At 54.4% G+C, this 6,791-nt stretch overlaps 1 protein-coding gene across 2 annotated transcripts in view; it reads right to left on the reverse strand.

Moving 5' to 3' along the window:
• The window catches only part of KNTC1 (kinetochore associated 1), a 306,855-nt gene that overhangs the window by 299,208 nt on the left and 856 nt on the right, over positions 1-6,791 (reverse strand). The window lies entirely within an intron of this gene.

Below are 6,791 nucleotides of genomic sequence, written 5' to 3' on the forward strand. Positions count from 1 at the left end.
TAACCTTGAGATTGTTGATATTTTGCCACAATTTTGGTTCTCAGGTCCTCAGACAGTTCTCGTCTCCTCTTTCTGTTGTCCATGCTTAGTGTGGCACAGACAGACACACAATGCAAAGGTTAAGTGAACGTCTCTCCTTTTTATCTGCTTTCAGGTGTGATTTCTATATTGCCCACACCTGTTACTTGCCCCAGGTGAGTTTACAGGAGCATCACATGCTTGTAACATTCTTATTTATCCGCAGTTGTGAAAGGGTGCCAATACTTTTGTCCAGCCCATTTTTGGAGGTTTGTGTGACATTATGTCGAATTTGCTTTCTTTCCTCCCTTTTTTTGTTTTGTCCCAATACACACAAAGGGAATAAACATGTGTATAGCAAAACATGTGTTAATGCAATACGTTTCGTGAGAAATACATGATTTCCTGGAGAAATATCAAGGGTGCCAACAATTTCGGCCATGACTGTACATAGGAAATCCAACACTGGGTGAAATGCCCCCTGACCTCCATGAAGCGACCCCCACAGGGTCAGAGCGCTTTTTCAAACAATACCGCACCAATCAAGAACTTGGACCCCCTCCTGAAGGTATAGGGTCCAACGTTGAATCAATGCCCCTCACCGATGGACAACGGCACTGCAGGCAGCCTCCTCAGCAACAGCAAATCCTCATACAGCCAGAGAGAAAAAAAAAAAAAAAAGGAAGATGCTCTCATAGTGTAATGATGTTTTAATAAAATTACTAAGGTAATACAAGTGACCACTCACATGTATATAACTTTAGAGAAGCCTTATGTGAAACCACATGCTGTGGGTGTACTTTACATTGATGTCTATTGGAGTACCAAGATGGCGTCCACGCCGGAAATTACATCAGCACGTCCGAAAATTGCGTCACCACTTTCCATGCGTTACGGCACGCTAACACGTGACTTCATCAGGGTTTCACCATGTATAGTATTTTATTAGGGTCACTTAGCCACTAATTTTCTACTTCATCCCAAATTAGGGGTCACTGTTATCTTTATCAGTTTCATATCTGCTGAATTTTGAGGATTTTATTAGCAACTACATTGCGGCAAATTAGCTTTGTGGTTTTTCACTATTAACCACTTTTCAAAAGTTTCCTATTTTCACCAATGTGCACTATGTGTTCTTTTCTGTTAGATCTTGAGCCAATACCAGTTTGGCACGCAATATACCTGTAGGTATATTTTCACATCACAAGTATTTTTGTGCAATTTAGCACTGTAGTGGTGGGATTCTATTTTATCACCATTTATGGATAAGGAGGATTGTCACTTATAAGTCACCTATTTATGGTGTACCTAGGTTACACTCTAGATTCATTATTTTGGGGGTTCCATTGTTATATATGACTTTGGATTTTTCAAGTGCATTCTATATATTTTGAAATTTATATGCTCGTTTTGTGAAGTTTTCTGTTATTTATGAATTTTTAAATTAAGGAGTATATTATTATTAGCGCAGCACCAAATTATTATATTCAACAATTTTCCATTGTGGTATGTGGTAGGGTGTTGGCGGCTGTATATAGAGATTGACATTCTGAGCGCGGGAGGACTATATAGAGATATTTGCATCTAGACACATGTTAACACTAGGCGCATTTAGCGCTTGAGCATTAGACCCTGGTTCACACCTGTGCGGCCGTGATTTGCGCAGACACGAGAAGCCATTCGTTTGTATAGACTCCCGTGCCCCAGGACACGCAGGGAAGAAGTCCCTGCACTACTTTGGAAATCAAAGCCCGCACTGGAACCAAGGTTCCCAGTACGGTTGCAATTTCCAGTGCGGCCAGTATGCTATTAGAATTAATGGCACCCGCCTGCAGGTCCCACATTCTTAAGTGCGGGTGGTGCGGCTGCAGGTATTTGGTATGTGGTAGGGTGTTGGCGGCTGTATATAGAGATTGACATTCTGACCGCTTACAAAGCTATCCACAACACTGCCCCCAGCTACATCACCAACCTCATCCACAGTTACCGCCCAAATCGCCCACTCCGCTCCTCCCAAGATATCCTCCTCTCTAGCTCCCTCATCACCTCTCCCACGCTCGCCTCCAGGACTTCTGCAGAGCCTCTCCTATCCTCTGGAACTCCCTACCACAGCATGTCCGGTCAGCCCCCACCCTGTCGGCCTTTAGGCGATCTTTGAAAACTCACTTATTCAGGGAAGCCTACCCAACCTCCACCTAAGAACTGTACTTGAATCACCTCCACCAGATCATCCCCCACAACTATCACCTTTTGTATCACCTCCCCCTTCCTTTAGATTGCAAGCTCCACGAGCAGGGCCCTCCTATTCCTTCAGTATTGAAATGTATTGTAAGTGTACTGTCTCCCTTATATTGTAAAGCGCTGTGCAAACTGTTGGCGCTATATAAATCCTGTATTATAATAATAATAATAATTTGTGCGAGTCCCACATTCCTCTGTGCGGGTGGTGCGGCTGCAGGTATTTGTGCGGGTCCCACATTCCTCTGTGCGGGCGGTTTGGCTGCAGGTATTTGTGCGGGTCCCACATTCCTCTGTGCGGGCGGTGCGGCTGCAGGTATTTGTGCGGGTCCCACATTCCTCTGTGCGGGCGGTGCGACTGCAGGTATTTGTGCGGGTCCCACATTCCTCTGTGCGGGCGGTGCGACTGCAGGTATTTGTGCGGGTCCCACATTCCTCTGTGCGGGCGGTGCGGCTGCAGGTATTTGTGCGGGTCCCACATTCCTCTGTGCGGGCGGTGCGGCTGCAGGTATCTGTGCGGGTCCCACATTCCTATGTGCGGGTGGTGCGGCTGCAGGTATCTGTGCGGGTCCCACATTCCTATGTGCGGGTGGTGCGGCTGCAGGTCCCACATTCCTATGTGCGGGTGGTGCGGCTGCAGGTCCCACATTCCTATGTGCGGGTGGTGTGGCTGCAGGTATCTGTGCGGGTCCCACATTCCTATGTGCGGGTGGTGTGGCTGCAGGTATCTGTGCGGGTCCCACATTCCTATGTGCGGGTGGTGTGGCTGCAGGTATCTGTGCGGGTCCCACATTCCTATGTGCGGGTGGTGTGGCTGCAGGTATCTGTGCGGGTCCCACATTCCTATGTGCGGGTGGTGTGGCTGCAGGTATCTGTGCGGGTCCCACATTCCTATGTGCGGGTGGTGTGGCTGCAGGTATCTGTGCGGGTCCCACATTCCTATGTGCGGGTGGTGTGGCTGCAGGTATCTGTGCGGGTCCCACATTCCTATGTGCGGGTGGTGTGGCTGCAGGTATCTGTGCGGGTCCCACATTCCTATGTGCGGGTGGTGTGGCTGCAGGTATCTGTGCGGGTCCCACATTCCTATGTGCGGGTGGTGTGGCTGCAGGTATCTGTGCGGGTCCCACATTCCTATGTGCGGGTGGTGTGGCTGCAGGTATCTGTGCGGGTCCCACATTCCTATGTGCGGGTGGTGTGGCTGCAGGTATCTGTGCGGGTCCCACATTCCTATGTGCGGGTGGTGTGGCTGCAGGTATCTGTGCGGGTCCCACATTCCTATGTGCGGGTGGTGTGGCTGCAGGTATCTGTGTGGGTCCCACATTCCTATGTGCAGGTGGTGCGGCTGCAGGTCTTACATTCCTATGTGCGGGTGGTGCGGCTGCAGGTATTTGTGCGGGTCCCACATTCCTCTGTGCGGGCGGTGCGGCTGCAGGTATTTGTGCGGGTCCCACATTCCTCTGTGCGGGCGGTGCGGCTGCAGGTATTTGTGCGGGTCCCACATTCCTCTGTGCGGGCGGTGCGGCTGCAGGTATTTGTGCGTGTCCCACATTCCTCTGTGCGGGCGGTGCGGCTGCAGGTATCTGTGCGGGTCCCACATTCCTATGTGCGGGTGGTGCGGCTGCAGGTATCTGTGCGGGTCCCACATTCCTATGTGCGGGTGGTGCGGCTGCAGGTCCCACATTCCTATGTGCGGGTGGTGCGACTGCAGGTATTTGTGCGGGTCCCACATTCCTATGTGTGGGTGGTGCGGCTGCAGGTATCTGTGCGGGTCCCACATTCCTATGTGTGGGTGGTGCGGCTGCAGGTATCTGTGCGGGTCCCACATTCCTATGTGCGGGTGGTGCGGCTGCAGGTATCTGTGCGGGTCCCACATTCCTATGTGCGGGTGGTGCAGCTGCAGGTATCTGTGCGGGTCCCACATTCCTATGTGCGGGTGGTGTGGCTGCAGGTATCTGTGCGGGTCCCACATTCCTATGTGCGGGTGGTGTGGCTGCAGGTATCTGTGCGGGTCCCACATTCCTATGTGCGGGTGGTGTGGCTGCAGGTATCTGTGTGGGTCCCACATTCCTATGTGCAGGTGGTGCGGCTGCAGGTCCCAAATTCCTATGTGCGGGTGGTGCGGCTGCAGGTGTTTGTGCGAGTCCCACATTCCTATGTGCGGGTGGTGCGGCTGCAGGTATTTGTGCGGGTCCCACATTCCTATGTGCGGGTGGTGCGGCTGCAGGTATTTGTGCGGGTCCCACATGCCTATGTGCGGGAGGTGCGGCTGCAGGTATTTGTGCGTGTCCCACATTCCTCTGTGCGGGCGGTGCGGCTGCAGGTATCTGTGCGGGTCCCACATTCCTATGTGCGGGTGGTGCGGCTGCAGGTATCTGTGCGGGTCCCACATTCCTATGTGCGGGTGGTGCGGCTGCAGGTCCCACATTCCTATGTGCGGGTGGTGCGGCTGCAGGTATTTGTGCGGGTCCCACATTCCTATGTGTGGGTGGTGCGGCTGCAGGTATCTGTGCGGGTCCCACATTCCTATGTGTGGGTGGTGCGGCTGCAGGTATCTGTGCGGGTCCCACATTCCTATGTGCGGGTGGTGCGGCTGCAGGTATCTGTGCGGGTCCCACATTCCTATGTGCGGGTGGTGCAGCTGCAGGTATCTGTGCGGGTCCCACATTCCTATGTGCGGGTGGTGTGGCTGCAGGTATCTGTGCGGGTCCCACATTCCTATGTGCGGGTGGTGTGGCTGCAGGTATCTGTGCGGGTCCCACATTCCTATGTGCGGGTGGTGTGGCTGCAGGTATCTGTGTGGGTCCCACATTCCTATGTGCAGGTGGTGCGGCTGCAGGTCCCACATTCCTATGTGCGGGTGGTGCGGCTGCAGGTGTTTGTGCGAGTCCCACATTCCTATGTGCGGGTGGTGCGGCTGCAGGTATTTGTGCGTGTCCCACATTCCTATGTGCGGGCGGTGCGGCTGCAGGTATTTGTGCGGGTCCCACATTCCTATGTGCGGGAGGTGCGGCTGCAGGAATTTGTGCGGGTCCCACATTCCTATGTGCGGGCGGTGCGGCTGCAGGTATTTGTGCGGGTCCCACATTCCTATGTGCGGGAGGTGCGGCTGCAGGTATTTGTGGGGGTCCCACATTCCTATGTGCGGGAGGTGCGGCTGCAGGTATTTGTGGGGGGTCCCACATTCCTATGTGCGGGAGGTGCGGCTGCAGGTATTTGTGGGGGTCCCACATTCCTATGTGTGGCTGCAGGTATTTGTGGGGGGTCCCACATTCCTATGTGCGGGAGGTGCGGCTGCAGGTATTTGTGGGGGTCCCACATTCCTATGTGTGGCTGCAGGTATTTGTGGGGGGTCCCACATTCCTACGTGCAGGAGGTGCGGCTGCAAGTATTTGTGGGGGTCCCACATTCCTATGTGCGGGAGGTGCGGCTGCAGGTATTTGTGGGGGGTCCCACATTCCTATGTGCGGGAGGTGCGGCTGCAGGTATTTGTGGGGGGTCCCACATTCCTATGTGCGGGCGGAGCGGCTGCAGGTATTTGTGCGGGTCCCACATTCCTACGTGCGGGAGGTGCGGCTGCAGGTATTTGTGGGGGTCCCACATTCCTATGTGCGGGAGGTGCGGCTGCAGGTATTTGTGGGGGGTCCCACATTCCTATGTGCGGGAGGTGCGGCTGCAGGTATTTGTGGGGGTCCCACATTCCTATGTGTGGCTGTAGGTATTTGTGCGGGTCCCACATTCCTACGTGCGGGAGGTGCGGCTGTAGGTATTTGTGGGGGTCCCACATTCCTATGTGCGGGAGGTGCGGCTGCAGGTATTTGTGGGGGTCCCACATTCCTATGTGCGGGAGGTGCGGCTGCAGGTATTTGTGGGGGTCCCACATTCCTATGTGCGGGAGGTGCGGCTGCAGGTATTTGTGGGGGTCCCACATTCCTATGTGCGGGAGGTGCGGCTGCAGGTATTTGTGCGGGTGGTGCGGCTGCAGGTATTTGTGCGGGTCCCACATTCCTATGTGTGGCTGCAGGTATTTGTGGGGGGTCCCACATTCCTACGTGCAGGAGGTGCGGCTGCAAGTATTTGTGGGGGTCCCACATTCCTATGTGCGGGAGGTGCGGCTGCAGGTATTTGTGGGGGGTCCCACATTCCTATGTGCGGGAGGTGCGGCTGCAGGTATTTGTGGGGGGTCCCACATTCCTATGTGCGGGCGGAGCGGCTGCAGGTATTTGTGCGGGTCCCACATTCCTACGTGCGGGAGGTGCGGCTGCAGGTATTTGTGGGGGTCCCACATTCCTATGTGTGGCTGCAGGTATTTGTGCGGGTCCCACATTCCTACGTGCGGGAGGTGCGGCTGTAGGTATTTGTGGGGGTCCCACATTCCTATGTGCGGGAGGTGCGGCTGCAGGTATTTGTGGGGGTCCCACATTCCTATGTGCGGGAGGTGCGGCTGCAGGTATTTGTGGGGGTCCCACATTCCTATGTGCGGGAGGTGCGGCTGCAGGTATTTGTGGGGGTCCCACATTCCTATGTGCGGGAGGTGC

Source organism: Staurois parvus, unplaced genomic scaffold (assembly GCF_062004578.1).
Source record: "Staurois parvus isolate SC_StPar_1 unplaced genomic scaffold, SC_StPar_1.0 ptg000719l, whole genome shotgun sequence".
NCBI classification, from domain to species: domain Eukaryota; kingdom Metazoa; phylum Chordata; class Amphibia; order Anura; family Ranidae; genus Staurois; species Staurois parvus.